The sequence below is a fragment of the Haliotis cracherodii genome, unplaced genomic scaffold (assembly GCF_022045235.1).
Source record: "Haliotis cracherodii isolate W230 unplaced genomic scaffold, xgHalCrac1.p SCAF_15, whole genome shotgun sequence".
In the NCBI taxonomy this organism is placed as follows: domain Eukaryota; kingdom Metazoa; phylum Mollusca; class Gastropoda; order Lepetellida; family Haliotidae; genus Haliotis; species Haliotis cracherodii.
The window spans coordinates 11,070,650-11,089,149 of NW_027266270.1; the positions used below are offsets into that span (position 1 = coordinate 11,070,650).

Here is an 18,500-nt window from a genome sequence, read left to right on the forward strand (position 1 = left end):
CAACTATTCTCAAAATCCAACTATTCTCTTAGGCCAACTATTCTCTTAGGCCAACTATTTTCAACATCCAACTATTCTCAACATCCAACTATTCTCATGCTCCAACTATTCTCCACGTCCAACTATTCTCAACATCCAACTATTCTCAACATCCAACTATTCTCATGCTCCAACTATTCTCCACGTCCAACTATTCTCAACATCCAACTATTCTCAACATCCAACTATTCTCAACATCCAACTATTCTCTTCGGCCAACTCAAATACTTTGTCTTCCAATAATTTTGTCACATGTAACCAATATTAGAAATGTTCGCAATAGCAATCAATATTCGACATATGATTACCTCTCTCGCTCAACACAGAAATACCAATCTTCAACTCACATAACATAGCACACTGCAGCATTACGTCCTAATTCCAAGAATAAAAAAAACCCTTAAATTATTAAAACTCTTAACTTCCCTCACATGCCTAAGTATAGTGTAGTGTTATGGCAGTCATTCAGTGAACTATTCTGACATAGGTAAGGAAAACGACCCATATTAATAATTCAACTTCTGTAATTAAATCCTTCTGGGAACTCTTGCCATAGACAACTTGTTTCCCATCGAAAGAATATTCACCTGGAGTCATCTCTACGTTCATCTTAACACACGAAAAAACAACTGTCTGCAAAAGAATTCTAAATGATAAATTTTTAACGCTGAGAAAATTCTCCATGGACTCAGGTATCGGTGAGAACACAGTGATATATAGGAGAAAGGTTATATATATGTATGTATCTTTACAATTGATACTCAGACAATGGAGAGTACACATTCCTTGTCCGTTATATATCTATACCGCTCAACACTTGATAGGGGTAGTCTCCAGGAGGGGGGGATATTTGGAGATGTCATGGGAACAGGATGCAGTTCGGCATAGACCTGACTCATGATAAGTTTCATTTCATAATAAACAAAAGCAAACATTTATACACGTAGTTGTCTCCGAACTTTTGTTGTTTGTTTGTTGTTTAACCCCGTACTCAGGAATATTCCCGCCACTTGGCAACGGTCTGGAACAGACAATCCAGTGATTGACATCATGAGCATCGATCCAATTGGGATACGATGACATGCATAAAGCAAGTCAGCCAGCCTGACCACCCGATCCCGATCGCCTCTTACAACAGGCATAGTCACCTTTTATGGCAAGCACGGGTTGCTGAAGACCTACCCAACTTTCGTAAGACAGTATCCCTTTCAGGGGCGGAGTAGTATGGTTCAGACTCGTGCATTTGAGTTAACTTAGGATTCATTTTGTTGTTGTTTCGGGAGAGAGATTGAGTGAGTTGGGTTTAACGCTGCTATGAACAGTTTTCCAGTTGTATCGAAGTGAGTGCCCACATGCAACAAAGACTTCTTCCCATTCAGTGTCTCAACTTCTCAACACAAACATCTGATTTATTCTCCATCTGGGCACTGAGAACATCCCTTTTAAATGTTGAGTACTGTATATCCTCTAATTTAATAGAGCACATATGTGCAACTATTTTAAGGCCTTTTTTTACAATTAGTTTTCGATTTGTATAGAAACTATCACAAAATATAAACATAAATGTAAAAGCTGGATCTTTATAAGGGATCTCATAAGAGATTTGTGTCATTGTTCATGATATCAATCACTGGTTAGTCTTGTATGGAGTCAGGTTGCTGTGATACAGCTGGAATATTGCAGTGTGATGAATTAAACGACAAATAAAACAAAACAAAAACATGAAAGAAAGACAGAACAAAAAGGGATGGGAGTGGGAGGTCAAAACTTATCCCAACTTTAGCATGTATGGGGTGAGGCATGTTAAAATGACTTCTCTGTTTTCCTTGGACATTATTAAGGCACTGGTCATTTATTATAAGGGTGGGGGGCTCATGTAACATAAAATGTGGGAGGGTGTGTGGTGTGTGGGGGTGGGGGGGTGTGGGGGTGGGGTGGGTGGGTGGGGGCTGGGGGTGGTTTTGGGGGGTAAGGGGGGTGGGGGGCAAAACATGAAACAGCATTAAGAGCAATCTCTGTTGCCTTGCCTTTTATCTTATTTAAATAAAACTAGATTACTCTCTGTCCAATTGATATCATACATCATTTGCACTTCACTGTCCTCAGTTAGTATAGGAAATATGAGCTGTTAACATTCAAAGAATCCAGGACACAGAAATGTCCCATTGCAGCTGCTCAGCGGTAATTGTGAATTTAGAGAAAATATGATGGGCTTACCAAATCAGACTTGGAGAATGTCTGTGGAATGTAATTGCCCCACGAAGTATTGCTGTATCAGCAGAAATCCTCCTTTAGAGTCATGGCCGGCTTGTATCTGCCAATCTTTCTCTCCATCTCAAGTTCTTATACTTCTGTATCAAATCTTGACACAGCTAAACTATATCAGATAGCATCCCTTAAGTTATGAATAATTCAAATTCTTATCAGCGAGGGAGATTACATTATCAGATCGTAATAAATTTGCCAGTGAGTTAACTACGGGTGTTTACCAACTTGCATAGGGTTAATCTCCCAGGCAGGACTCTGTGATGGCAAACTGATTAAGTCGAAATGTACGTGAAATTGACATGAACATTTAATGGGGAGGTGGCCATAGGGAGGTCACGTCTGAGCTCCACCATGAAATATACAAGTGTTGGCCTGCAAATGTTTAACACACAGGAAGGAAGCTGACGCTACAACAGATGCAGATCAGCCGAATATTTGTGTAGAATAAGCTAACTACAATCACCATTACATATTTCATTTTAAGTTGCCTTCGTACAAATAAGCGTGAAAATTTTCAAAATGTACAAATATTTCCATCTTTTTTGTTGTTGTGCAACTCCACTGCAATATTCCAGATTTATGACAGCAGTCGGTAAATAATTTAGTCTGGACCAGACATCAGTGATTGACATCATGAGCATCTATCTATGCAATCAAGATATGATCATTTTTATAAATCTAGAATTTAATTAATACCCTAATCAAACAAAGGAAACATCTCAATGGAAAAACGGCACTAATTACAAAGCTAGACCATGACTAGAATTGGGCACCAGACCTTACACCATGATCTGTCTTTCTATAAATAGGGGCGGTCGGGTAGCCTAGTGGTTAAAGCGTTAGCCCATCACGCCAAAGACACAGGTTCGATTCCCGACATGGGTACAATGTGTGAAGCCCATTTCTGGTGTCCCCCGCCATGATATTGCCAGAATATTGCTAAAAGTGGTGTAAATCCATACTCACTTACTCACTCTCTATAAAGTCTCGAGTCTCATAGACATTTGACATCTAATAAACTTGAGAGAAAGGCCCTCTTTTAATTGGTCAGGATCTTTTGAAAAATCTATAAATTTAAAAATAATTCACTTACCAGATATAATTTTAGTCTTAATTGACATGACGGAGTGGGCTGTACAAGTTTAACTGCAATTGAGAATACGCAAATTAGAACGATTCCGAAAGACTGGCTGAAATTCAAACAACTTGGAAGAAAATATTTTTGGCAGTAACTGATTACATTGCAAATAAATACTTCTTGAGCAAACACAAAGAGTTAAGACACATTCTCAGTGGGAGGTATGTGGAATTGAAATACAGCAATAGCTATTTCACCCCAACAAAATAAACCCAGAAACAAAACATAGCCGACAAGGAGGACATACCTTCCTATCAGCAACAAGACTTGGCTCACATGCAAGCGCTAAAACTCAACCTGGCAAAACACTGACTAGAACGGGATTTTCTCCAGCTTTTTGTTTATCTCAAATGTTAATATTATCACAAGATCCCGTCTGATTAAGCTGGAAGCTTCAAGTGTGACAAATTGTTTCATAGAAACCAGTGAATCGTGACATCCCGGACTGGGGGAAAGCATTCAGTGGATCAGTTTTATAGTGTATAGTTTCCATCTTTAGAAATTGTTTTCCCACTGAGAAATTTCATCTTTCATGATTGAAAACATTATGACACACGAGAAATATCTTATTTTGTCAGAGGGATATGTCAGTGCTAAACATTGTAAACAGTGTAAGAGTAATTGTACGAGCACTGAGCCGGGATAATTGGTGATATATATTATGCTTGTTGTATTCATTCATGAATGTATTACACGGTCAATACATCGAACAGGCTTCTAAGCGACGCAGAAATGTTCTCCCAGTATGCACAAATGAATATATATTGGATGCAGAAAAATACACATGTCGCGACCCAAAGCACAATACTATTCATTGTAACAAATATTTCACTAGAAATATACTGAACAACAAAAATTAGTGATCATGAACATTTTTTGGGATATATTTTGGTAGTAAAGACTGAACACACAATCTAAGAAATATTAAGAAATACATAAAATATTAAATATTAAAATATGCTAGAAATTGGCACTAGTCTTATAGTCCTTGCCAAACTGCCCAATAGTTAAGGTATCATAAGGACTAGTAGAAATGCGTCATTTTCAAGGATTTTGCACTATGTTATAATTATAAGGACTAGTGGACCAAAAATGTTAGTTTTTACTTCTATTTAATCATGATCCCTAACTCATTTTCTTTAGTTTATAAAGGAAATGTAATTATCAAAACATATAGTGCACTACACCATTTCATTACTTTACAGAACCTTCAGATTATTGTCAGCATCGTAAGAAACATTGAAATTAATTATTGGAGCTCTGTGGATCTCCAGCTTTGTATATCAAGGTAGAACCCTGCATGGCATTGAACAGTTAATAACCCACTTCCGCTAACATACAAGCAGTTTCTCACTGATGTCCGCGTCATGGCCAGTGGTCACCTCTTCACATGTGACCCTCAGCCACCAAGTACAAATATTGCACAAAAGAGCCTGACCAAGATGAATCGTTATAATCTCATCCCTTCATCACTGGAGTCAAGCAAGCAGATAGTTATATTCAGGATAAAAAATTCTCACAGTTGAGACAAGCCGGTAATTTACACACTGTTTAACACAGCTATTAAGCTGTTATTTCCCAGTCATGACCTACATCGCAAATATCTACATGATTGTTGCACAAAATGGATGTGCATGGTGATGCCCTCTGGGACCAGGCTAAAAAACTGTACTTATTTGTTCACTGGCTATTTCACCACAGGTGAGGTGAAATGGGGTCGCGTTTAATATATTGCGACGTGCATGCACGTGTGTGTGTGTGTGTGTGTGTGTGTGTGTGTGTGTGTGTGTGTGTGTGTGTGTGTGTGTGTGTGTGTGTGTGTGTGTGTGTGTGTGTGTGTGTGTCTGCTTGTACTAGTCCGGACTGATGCCGATTTTATAGTGCTAGCTCACTGAGATACCATGCCGCAGTATAACATGAATACCCTACTCAGACACAGTATACTGACTCCGAGCCGACCAGTCCTTGTTTTAGTCCCTTAATGCCGAGCGCCAGACAGGGTAACAACAAGTACCATCTTTTAACGTCTTTTGGTATGACGCGGCCGGGGATCGAACCCCGGACCTTCCGCTCTCCGTGTGGACGCTCTACCACTAGGCCACGGAGGCGGTCTATTTCATCATAGAATGTGTCCAGTTGGAATGCATACACAACATCTGTTAGCACTGGGGTTTTGTTGCTTGTTTTTTTGTTTGTTTAATGCCAAACTTTTTTCAGCAATATTAGTAATATGTAAATAATCAAGTCAGGACCCTTTTCCACAAAGTGATCTTAGCGCTAAGATGATCGTAACTCCCATACTTAACCATAGGCTTACGACAGTCATAGCGCTAAGATATATATCCACACTGTAAGGGTAGATGAGACGCAACAACCAAGTCACCGAGCCTGACTACTAGGGCTGGGACTGGTAACTAGGGTCCTCGGGTCAGGTGGGTCCTGTGTAGGATCCAGGTACCCACAAGACTACCAGGACCCGTAGTTAGTCACGTGATATACTGTTTAATGACATTAACAATAAAACTCAATGGCTACACTATAAGTACAGCTAAGTAAAACGGCCATCAACTTCAGTGTTTGCATGATCAAATCGTTTTATACATGTATCTAAATAGTTTTTGCCAGGGCTGCGGTAAAACAATTCCCAATCAGACATTGTCTACCCAACAATTACACCCTTAGCGGCTACCCAGGGAAGGCTAGGTAATAGGGTGTCGGGTACCAGGGTTGTAAATTTGGACTCATCCCAGCCCTACTGACAACCCGATCCATTAAGTCACTCTCACAACAAGTACATTGTATTGGTAACTGGGGATCATTCTCACCCCGGATCCTCTCAGAGTTGTTAGCATTGGTAAGAATGGCCATCTGTCATAATCATGATTATCATACATCCAATAATTCATAAACCGGATGGCGACTTTATCCACAAGACTCAATTGCTACAATAGCTTCATTTTCACCCCAATTCAAAATATATGAGTGAGTGAGTTGGGTTTAACGTCGTTTTTAACAGCATTCCAGTTATATCACGACGTGTCAGCTTGATGTGGGAGGAAAGCCGGAGTAATGCAGGTCTCAGACATTTACTACTTCGTTGAAACCCACGAGCACGGGTATGGTGCTGACAAACCTAGAAACATAATTGGGGCGAACCTGGATTCGAACCCACAATCATAGGTTTCTGGCATGCCCAAGGGACGTAACTCTGCACAGTGAATCGCGGCGCCTCAGACAACTGGCCCGCCCATGCCCCCTCAAAATATATGAAGTGGCCCAAATTTCTGTCCAACCAAATTACACTGATGAGAGAGAGAGAGAGAGAGAGAGAGAGAGAGAGAGAGAGAGAGTGCTGCGGTAAGTAAGAAATAATATATTGAGATGTGTCACCTTGAAACAAAGCTTTGATGGCCAATGTGCCCAGCGTACTTATCACAATGGAAAGGAGATATAATACCCTGGATAACTTAACTGAGGATCGACACATGCCGAAATACAACAAATGAGATACATAAATCTACATAGTATACTGAAACACTTTGATAAAGCATATTCAATCAAACTGGCCACAAATATCAAATAAATTCTGTGTATTTAGGCATAAGATGCGGACCAAACACAACATAGTCATCTTTTCTAATTTCAAAAGTTGATTATATGTTTCATTGTGTTTTAGTATATGATAAAAATTATTTTTAACAAAATGTTCATACCAAACTCACTTATTTCAATATTCAAAACATTTAGATAAACTAATATTCAAGTTTTAATTCAAAGAAACTTTTTTTCAAAAGTAAATAAAAAGTTTACTAAAACCAAACAGGATTTCAAAAGGTTGAATGAAAAAAATAAATCCATGCAACTTTAAACTCAAAAGGTACAAGGTACACAATATTTCAAATCTTAAATCTAAAATACCTTAATAGTGATGAGCCCCATTTAACCCAAACATCACATAAAAAAAAAATCCCAACAAAATTCAAGGCTCCTAAACACGAGCATGCTTGATAAAATCTGAAAACCTTGATTTCTACGAGGTTACAGCCGAAGCTATGTAATACCTGACTGTTGCCATTGACGAACAGCTGCCACACACGCGCAGGTGAGAATGTCAGTTTCATTCACAACTCAACTGGGTCAATGTTAAACATCTGTGTGAATGACAACATGACAGAATACATTTCCTTTCACTCCACACAAGCCTGTATAGAAGCGGATCTGACATACTGACTTTGTGTATAACCCATGAATCTTATGCAAGGTCACAACACTAGCGTAGGTCAGAGGTTACAAAATCCTATATTCCAAGATCATCATTGTTTTCTCAAATGCATCAAAATTCAAATATGACATGTGAAGGTATTTTAGCAAGAGCAATATCTTGGCTATACTATCTGTACTATGGGCCTGGCGCCTTATAGTATTTCTCGAATAAAGACTTGAATGTTTAACCCCTTGGTTGTTGAGCTAGTTTGGGTACCATGTGGTGTCAGGCTGGATTGGCCACGTGTTTTCAATCCCAAAACACAAATTTAATTCAAGAACTTTCATGGATTACGTAGACGTTGCTTGTTATTTTTGTAATATTCACACCAGTAAAATCTGAGACATTATGTCTCAGGCGGTTGAGATAAAAGTGGAATTTGTAAAATCAAATGAATTCTTGGCTTAACACAAAATTGAAAACTTTACAAAAGAGAAATATCCCTGTTCTGTGTTCAGCTAAATATTCGGCAAGTACATATATCATAACTGTCCTTTCCATCAATCTGATTCTTCATTTCATTTAATTCGAGCATTACATGTTTACTTAGATAAGAAATGTTGTTTGTTTGTATGTATATTTCTTGCATAATGCCACACGCAACCAGTAAATAATCATATCTGGACCAGACATTCTAGTGTTTGAGGGGCGGTCGGGTAGCCTAGTGGTTCAAGCGTTTGTTCGTCATGCCGATGACCCGGGTTCGATTCCCGACATGGGTACAATGTGTGAAGCCCATTTCTGGTGTCCCCCGCCGTGATATTGCTGGAATATTGCTAAAAGCAGCGTAAAACAATACTCACTCACTCCAGTGTTTGATCTTATGAACAACAATCAACCAAGTCACCAAGCTGGCTGACCTCATCCAGTTGGTCGCCTCTTACAACCAGCACAGGTTGGGGAACGTATTCTAACCCTGAATCCCACAGGGACAGAGTGTAGTAAATTGCAACTCAGAGAATACAGGTTCCTACTTTTTCTTAAAAATTCATGCTTGTGGCCAATAAATAATATGAAATGTCATAATTATTATAGATATATAACAGATTTCTTTCCACCCTGCTACAACAGTAGGCCTAGTCTTGTATGAAAATACTTGTAATCTTTCTCTTGACAAATGTCATTTGGACATTTATATGATTTTGTCAATTCTTTATAGGACATTCTTCTATATCATTACCCAATATAAAAAAAAGTGCAGGGCAGTTTGGATGAGGCTTAAATGAGTGAGTGAGTGAGTATGGTTTTACCCCGCTTTCAGCAATATTCCAGCAATATCACGGAAAGGGGAAACCAGAAATGGGCTTCACACATTGTACCCATGTCGGGATTCGAACCCCGGTCTTCCTCGTGACGAGCAAGCACTTTAACCAATAGGCTATCCGACCGCCCCACTGTGGCTTAAAGTCCAAGACAGTGAACTGATCTGAAAACCTGACCAAAACATTGTCATCCATCACAGGAATTTGGAGAATGGTAATATTTGACAAGAAATGTTCAGGTCTTCTTCAAAATGACCTCGAGAGGCAGGTAATCTGGAATCATCCAGCGCTGATACAGGATATATTACTGCTGCGTGTGTGACATAAAAACAAAATCACACATCAAATATGTCAACATAGTGACTGCAGGTTTACAGATTCAAATCAAACATATCAATTATAATTAAAAAAAAGATTATTTATTTAGTCACAAACGATATCTGTACAATTTCTTACCAACAATAACTCTTCATTTCTTTGTCTATTTTGATTCAAAACAAACATATAAATAATACCAAAATTATTTACACATTTAGTTTAAATTAAAAACAAACCTGAACAATTTACAAAACCAGTAAATGTCTTCATTTCAAACCCCTTTACATTCAAAACAAGCCTATAAATTATATACATTTAAACACATCTGTACAATATATAATATTATAATAATACTTCATTTTTACGTCCGATTTGTTGCCATATTTGACTACGATCTCAAATACTTGAATATCAAAACAACGTTTGGCCACGCCCCCTTCGCGACCCTCACGACACAGACAGCATTTGGTTCACTGGGCCACGGTCTGGGAATATCGAAAATGTGTTTCTTGGCAAAATATGCACCTAAAATATGTTCTCCAATTTACGACCATGCTAAAATACAACCGTGTCCTCCTTTTTTTTAATTCATGAAAATGCGTTCACAAATCGACATCAGTCAACACACGATGTGTCAACCATTGCACATGCTTGCTTGTCTATCGGGGGACAACATGAGAGAAGAGACTTTCACTCAGCTTATCATCGTTGCGTCGTGTTGAGGGAGATCTAAACAGGTCTGAGACCATGTTGGTATATATGCATGCTGAGAAACGCAACATAAACCATTTTTCACATATACAATTAATCTCAACCCACCTTGCTAATCCTACAGAGGAGAAGCGATTCCATTCAACACCGCTTGTCAGACGCTACGGAAGAAATAACGCGTGATGTCATTTCCGGCGCTTCTCGACTATGCTCTGTTTCAAATTCTGTAATATTTCTCTTGTCTTATGGTTCTGTTTGCGAGAATTGTTAAGAAATGTTAATGCTGTATATATATTCTAAAACGGGATACAATTAAACGTCGAACAGGTGCCCGTGACGTCATCATGAAGGTCAATGACGTCACTGCAAATATTGTGCAAATAGTGTTAGTATAATTAGAGACCATATATAATAGAGATATGGTCTCTGGTATAATCTATATGTTTGTTTTGAATCAAAATGGATGTATACATATATTGATACATTGATACATTTGTTATACTGAGTTGTTGTGGGTGTTTTTCAAATATAATATATTACTTTAAATTATCTTTGGTTAGCTCCTGCATGTGTATGATTTATTAAAGTGTAAATCTTTTTTTCATCCATCAATATTTAGTTGAGAAGTGAGAAATGTTATTTTAGCAGTGCTCTTTAATTTAAAAATGTATAACTTACTATCAAGTATTTCTTCTTTTTATCAGTCCTGTTATTAATGAAAAATAAGTAACCATGACAAATTAAATGCACAGTGTAACCAAATAAGTTCGTGAAATCATTTTGCAAAATACAGTAAATGCATAACACGCTATCCTAGGGGGGCACGGGGGGCCCAGTCGTCTAAGGCGCCGCGATTAGCTGTGCAAAGTTGCGTCCCTTGGGTGCGCCAGGAACCTATGATTGTGGGTTCGAATCCCGGTTCGCCCCGATTATGTTTCTAGGTTTGTCACCTAGAACCATGCCCGTGCTCTTGGGTTTCACCGAAGTGGTAAACGTCTAAAACCTGCATCACTTCGGGCTTTCCTCCCACATTAAGCTGACACGCCATGATATGACTGGAATGCTGTTAAAAGCGGCTTTAAAACTAACTCACTCACTATCCTAGATCAAAGGGGCATACCTTTTGTCAGCTGTATAGAACTAATTTTAGCAAAATAAACAAATTATTTTCAGTGTTCAAAATCTTCCACCACTTCTAGCATCACAATCATACTTCCACCACAGAGAATACGAGTGCTGGTCCAACAATTCTAAGCCTGGCTAACTATGGGCCATAAAAAAGTGACCCGTGAAGATCCGGGGTAGAATAGGCCTTGCCCTTGCTTGTCGAAACAGGCGACTAACGGGATCAGGAGGTCAGGCTCGCAGACTTGGTTGATGCATGTCGTATCCCAATTGCCTGTATCGATGCTCATGATATCAATCACTGGGTTGTTTGTTCCAGACCCGATTCTTTACAGACCGCCGTCATACAGCTGGAATATTGCTGAGTGCGGCGTTAAACAACAAACATCAACCATAACAAAGTGAACGAGACAATGTAGTACATTGTTTGAGTGGTTCAATACAAGTGTATTTGGTCTTTTTAGGCCGTTTGTATATTAGTTACAGCCAGTTTAACGTGATGGGGGTCCAAATGGACACAGGAAATGACACGGACGTGTACCGTATAGTCATCAAGTGTTTGACTTCAGAGAAAAGTACGCCCCAGGAAATTCATGACCGCATGTCACAAGTGTATGGGGATACCGTATTTCCTCTATTAGACGCCCGGGCTTCTATTTATTTCGGACAAGCCTTTGACTCGGCGTCAATAAGAGGCCCGGCTTCTATTATCACCCCCATTTCACTCTGACAACGAATGTCCCGAATCGTCACGAAATGGAAATATTTTGTGGGATCATTAATTGTATCAGTTGATCGACCCGGCGTCTATTAGAGGCCCGGCTTCTATTTTTTGCACTGAACAATTGACCCGGTTTCTATTTGAGGTCCGGCGTCTAATAGAGGAAATACGGTAAGTGCCCAAGCTATTCCACTGTTAAATGTTGGGCCTTGATGATGACCCTAGGTCTGGACGTCCCTCAACTTCCATCAATGAAGATTCAATCAAGCAGATAGAAAAAACTTATACTGTCAGAAAGACGTATTACCATTGCTGAACTTGAGGAACACACACGTCTAAGCCATGGATCCATTGAAACTAATATTCATGAACATTTACAGATGAATAAGATATCTGCTCGATGGGTGCCAAAGTGTCTAAATTCAGATCTTAAGGGGGGGAAAACTGACATTGCCAGAGAAAATTTAGAGCTAATTGAGGAGGATTTCGTCAAATTCAAAAAGAGATTAGTAAAGGGTGTTGAAACATGGATCTACCACTATGATACCGAATCAAAACGTCAGTCCATGGAATGGCACCATTCCACTTCCCCGGCACAAAAGAAATTCAAGTTGACAAGATCAGTGAAGAACGTTATGGCCACTGTATTCTGGGATGCAAAGGGTGTGATCCTTGTTGATTACTAATATAAAGTCAAAAGACGATAACCGGTGCCTACTATGCTGATTTGCTTCATCGTCTGAGAGATTCTATCAAAGAGAAGATACAAGGAATGCTGGCTGCTGGAATTCTACAATTTCATGACAATGCTTCTTCTCTCGACTTGCAAAGGCTACTGAGCGACAATGTGGATTCCCCACCCTTCATACTCGCCAGATCTGGCACTAAGTGATTTCCACCTGTTTCCTAAACTGAAAGAACACCTTCGTGGAAAGCGCTGTGACGACAACGATGACCTCAAAGCTGCCGTGAATGGGTCTTTCAGGATGTCTTCAGAAAACTTCTTCCTGACTGGAATTAAACAGCTTTACTATCGATATGAGAAGTGTATTGAAAAAAACAGTGAGATTATGTTGAAATATAAATTAAAAACAGTTTCACAATTGTTGGTTTTGTTTGTTAGGTTTAGAACGTTTTGACCAGTTCAGGATCTTCAGCTCTTTTCCTGGGATTCAAAACGTGGAATATTACTGAAAGGGTCCTATAGATATGGGGGAATATTTTCATTTCACTCAGGGACTTATCATTGTTGCTTCATTCTGATTGCCTAGTTCATGCCCATGGGTTCGACTGTTTGAGAACACGACACCATACCGGTACGTTATTGCAAATAACAGACATGCGCGAGATGCGTGGGATAAAGGCCGTTTTGAATAATATTTGGGCCGCGTTGGCTTCATATTGGAGTTAAGCCTCAAATATCCTGAAGGCTGTATTAACACTATAACATCTTTAGATTTTTAAACAGGCGTCCTCAAACGCACTCATGCAAATGCGCATAAGCGAGGTGGGAAAACGTCACTTCTTTTATCCAATACCCTCATCAATTCGATGCAGATATATTGTGGAGGTGGCAGGGATGTATTTCCTGATGTAATAGGGGGAATTATTCTTAGAATTATACACAAATGATAATTATTGTTTGATAATTCCATTAATACCATACCCCTGTTACAACATAGCCAGTATTGCTCAGAGGGACAGATGGGATCTGGCATCTAGCATTCCATGATAGTTGGAATCAGTGAAGTACGAGTGAAAATGGAAGTATAATATTAGTTATGGTGTCTTCAGTTGACGTATACGGTGTCATATTAGGTTAGCAAACAAATATTGAGCGAAGCGTGAGCCACAACGAATTTATAATGCCGAAAAGTGTACACCCTCAATCTGTTTTTGTGCAAATGAAATGAAAACATCGTTTAAATAATCTTCAAAATTCACCTACTAGGTCTTTGCATGTTCAGTATTGCCGCCCCACCTAAGAGTAGTGCATGGGCGGTCGGGTAGCCTAGTGGTTAAAGCGTTCGCTCGTCATGCCGAAGACCCGGGTTCGATTCCCGACATGGGTACAATGTGTGAAGCCCATTTCTGGTGTCCCCCGCCGTGATATTGCTGGAATATTGCTAAAAGCGGCGTAAAACCAAACTCACTCACTCACTTAGAGTAGTGCATAATCTCTGGGCGAGTGTTTGTACTTGTAGAGAGTGTTTCTAAACATGTTGTGAGATCACTTTTATTGCCAGAATGTAGTTTGCCAAACCTTTAGACTGGTGGTGGGGATTACTTTTCAGGAATTTATAGTCCTCAAGCTTGTCACTGCGTACTTCACGGCCAATTTCGTGTTTCGTTTTAGCAGTGACTCTTGGAGTGAGTGAAAGAGTGGGGTTTTACGCCGCTTTTAGCAATATTCCAGCAATATCACGGCAGAGGACACCAGAAATGGCCTCCACACATTGTACCCATGTCGGGAATCGAACCCGGGTCTTCGGCGTGACGAGCGAACGCTTTAACCACTAGGCAACCCGACCGCCCCAGTGACTCTTGGATGTGGGCAAGAAAACAAATAAGGTTTGTTCTTTGAGATTGGCCCCGATGTTTCTGATGGAGACGGTCCTCTCCATCGTTGCTCCACAGTGTTCCACCTTTTGAATTATGTGTCCACTGTAGTACTGGCAACGATGTCGTTCATATCTAACACCAATAGATCACGGCGTTCCTCCAGAGATGGGTCACCCATAACACCCATATCCTTAAATACACCACAATGTGACTGGACCTGACATTGCCAGAGAAAATTTAGAGCTAATTGAGGAGGATTTCGTCAAATTCAAAAAGAGATTAGTAAAGGGTGTTGAAACATGGATCTACCACTATGATACCGAATCAAAACGTCAGTCCATGGAATGGCACCATTCCACTTCCCCGGCACAAAAGAAATTCAAGTTGACAAGATCAGTGAAGAAAGTTATGGCCACTGTATTCTGGGATGCAAAGGGTGTGATCCTTGTTGATTACTAATATAAAGTCAAAAGAGGATAACCGGTGTCTACTATGCTGATTTGCTTCATCGTCTGAGAGATTCTATCAAAGAGAAGAGACGAGGAATGCTGACTGCTGGAATTCTACAATCTCATGACAATGCTTCTTCTCTCGACTTGCAAAGGCTACTGTGCGACAATGTGGATTCCCCACCCTTCATACTCGCCAGATCTGGCACTAAGTGATTTCCACCTGTTTCCTAAACTGAAAGAACACCTTCGTGGAAAGCGCTGTGACGACAACGATGACCTCAAAGCTGCCGTGAATGGGTCTTTCAGGATGTCTTCAGAAAACTTCTTCCTGACTGGAATTAAACAGCTTTACTGTCGATATGAGAAGTGTATTGAAAAAAACAGTGAGATTATGTTGAAATATAAATTAAAAACACTTTCACAATTGTTGGTTTTGTTTGTTAGGTTTAGAACGTTTTGACCAGTTCAGGATCTTCAGCTCTTTTCCTGGGATTCAAAACGTAGAATATTACTGAAAGGGTCCTATAGATATGGGGGAATATTTTCATTTCACTCAGGGACTTATCATTGTTGCTTCATTCTGATTGCCTAGTTCATGCCATGGGTTCGACTGTTTGAGAACACGACACCATACCGGTACGTTATTGCAAATAACAGACATAAGCGAGATGCGTGGGATAAAGGCCGTTTTGAATAATATTTGGGCCGCGTTGGCTTCATATTGGAGTTAAGCCTCAAATGCCTGAAGGCTGTATTAACACTATAACATCTTTAGATTTTTCAACAGGCGTCCTCAAACGCACTCATGCAAATGCGCATAAGCGAGGTGGGAAAACGTCACTTCTTTTATCCAATACCCTCATCAATTCGATGCAGATATATTGTGGAGGTGGCAGGGATGTATTTCCTGATGTAATAGGGGGAATTATTCTTAGAATTATACACAAATGATAATTATTGTTTGAAAATTCCTTTAATACCATACCCCTGTTACAACATAGCCAGTATTCCTCAGAGGGATAGATGGGATCTGGCATCTAGCATTCCATGATAGTTGGAAGCAGTGAAGTACGAGTGAAAATGGAAGTATAATATTAGTTATAGTGTCTTCAGTTGACGTATACGGTGTCATATTAGGTTAGCAAACAAATATTGAGCGAAGCGTGAGCTACAACGAATTTATAATGCCGAAAAGTGTACACCCTCAATCTGTTTTTGTGCAAATGAAATGAAAACATCGTTTAAATAATCTTCAAAATTCACCTACTAGATCTTTGCATGTTCAGTATTGCCGCCCCACCTAAGAGTAGTGCATGGGCGGTCGGGTAGCCTAGTGGTTAAAGCGTTCGCTCGTCATGCCGAAGACCCGGGTTCGATTCCCGACATGGGTACAATGTGTGCAGCCCATTTCTGGTGCCCCTCGCCGTGATATTGCTGGAATATTGCTAAAAGCGGTGTAAAACCAAACTCACTCACTCACTTAGAGTAGTGCATAATCTCTGGGCGAGTGTTTGTACTTGTAGAGAGTGTTTCTAAACATGTTGTGAGATCACTTTTATTGCCAGAATGTAGTTTGCCAAACCTTTAGACTGGTGGTGGGGATTACTTTTCAGGAATTTATAGTCCTCAAGCTTGTCACTGCGTACTTCACGGCCAATTTCGTGTTTGGTTTTAGCAGTGACTCTTGGAGTGAGTGAAAGAGTAGGGTTTTACGCCGCTTTTAGCAATATTCCAGCAATATCACGGCGGAGGACACCAGAAATGGGCTCCACACATTGTACCCATGTCAGGAATCGAACCCGGGTCTTCGGCGTGACGAGCGAACGCTTGAACCACTAGGCTACCCGACCGCCCCAGTGACTCTTGGATGTGGGCAAGAAAACAAATAAGGTTTGTTCTTTGAGATTGGCCCCGATGTTTTCCTCTCCATCGTTGCTCCACATTGTTCTACCTTTTGAATTATGTGTCCACTGTAGTACTGGCAACGATGTCCTCCATATCTAACACCAATAGCTCACGGCGTTCCTCCAGAGATGGGTCACCCATAACACCCATATCCTTAAATACACCACAAAGTGACTGGACCTGTCTTTGGGAGATTATTGAACACATCTCCCCTGTTCATGATGTCTAGACCGCCTCCGTGGTCTTGTGGTAGAGCGTCCGCCCGGAGAGCGGAAGGTCCAGGGTTCGATCCCGGGCCGCGTCATACAAAAAGACGTTAAAAGATTGTACTTGTTGTTACCCTGTCTGGCGCTCGGCATTAAGGGGCTAAAACAAGGACTGGTCGGCTCGGAGTCAGTGGAGTATTCCTGTTAAACTGCGGCATGGTATCTCAGTGAGCTAGCACTATAAATCGGCATCAGTCCGGACTAGTACAAGCAGCCACACACACACATACACGTGCATGCACATCGCTATATAAGTGCAATAATCTTGGATGCGACTTTAAACCGAATTTCACCTCACCTCATGATGTCTAACATCTAGTTCTGATTTATTTCTTAATAGATCTGTTGGAGCCTCGAATTCGCCAACATCATGTTTGTTGTTTAACGCCACACTCAGCAATGATATCGGTGGTCTGTGAATAATCGAGTCCTGGCCAGACAATCCAGTGATTGACATTATGAGCATCGATCCATGCAATTGGGATACGATGGCATGCATCAACCAAGTCAGTGAGCCTAACGGACCTCACCTCTGGGTAACTTTTGGAACTGGCAAACAATTAAGATATTTGGCTGTTCATGTCCTTGCCGGACTCCAAGGACTAGAGAAGGCGTGTTCACTTCGAGATTTTCTTGCAAAGACAGCGTGGGAAACATGGAGTGTGTATGATGAAGCAACAGAGGCTCTCAATCTCATTGGTGATGTAGCAACCGAACAGGGCGTGAAGAACATGATGCCAGTCATCCAGCGTTTTGTGGTCTTAATGTATGATTGGGCCTGTATCTGTACAAGAGTTGATGAGGCACGCGAAGAATTATTCACTTAGATAGATAGATCAATTGATTTCATTCCTCCTACATCAGCTGCTTGGTACCAATATGTCTTCCGGGGTAGAATAGGTCTTCAGCAACCCATGCTTGCCGTAAAAGGTGACTATGCTTGTCGTAAAAGGCGACTAACGGGATCGGGTGGTCAGGCTCGCTGACTTGGTTGATGCATGTCATCGATCCCAAACCAACCAAACCAACCAATATGTCAAAGAGCTGCATTTCAAGAAGGCCGAAACAGACCTTCCCACACCAACTGAGTGAGTGAGTGAGTTAAGATTTAACGCCACATCGGCAGTTTTTCAGCCATATCGTGACGATCACACCAACTGAGAGAGGATGGGTAATACCAGTAGCACATGACTCTGAGCATTTGTTTACTACACTAGCACAAGCTTCTAAGTCAGACCAAAAGCTTCTGAGAGTGAGTGAGTGGATGAGTGAGTGGTGTTTTAACAGTATTCCATTCATATCGCGGCGTGTCAGCTTAATGTGGGAGGAAAGCCCGAAGTGAAACCCACGAGCACAGTTATGGTGCTGACAAACCTGGAAACATAATCGGGGCGAACCGGGATTGGAACCCACAATCTGGCGTGCCCAAGGGACGCAACTCGTGGCGCCACAGCGAATCGTGGCGCCTT

The 18,500-nt window shown here is 40.6% G+C and overlaps 1 protein-coding gene across 2 annotated transcripts in view; it reads right to left on the reverse strand.

The window, feature by feature from the left end:
• Positions 1 to 10,160, reverse strand: part of LOC139462276 (ligand of Numb protein X 2-like) — a 98,849-nt gene extending 88,689 nt beyond the window's left edge. Inside the window, exons 1-2 of one of the 2 annotated variants that reach the window (XM_071243877.1) lie at positions 10,109 to 10,136; positions 3,401 to 3,453 (exon numbers count right to left, since the gene is read on the reverse strand). The gene's annotated coding sequence lies outside the window, so the exon portion shown is untranslated. Of the gene's footprint in view, positions 1 to 3,400; positions 3,454 to 10,108 lie in introns of both variants that reach the window. The other variant, XM_071243876.1, reaches the window with a different exon arrangement.
• Positions 10,161 to 18,500: the final 8,340 nt, after the last annotated feature.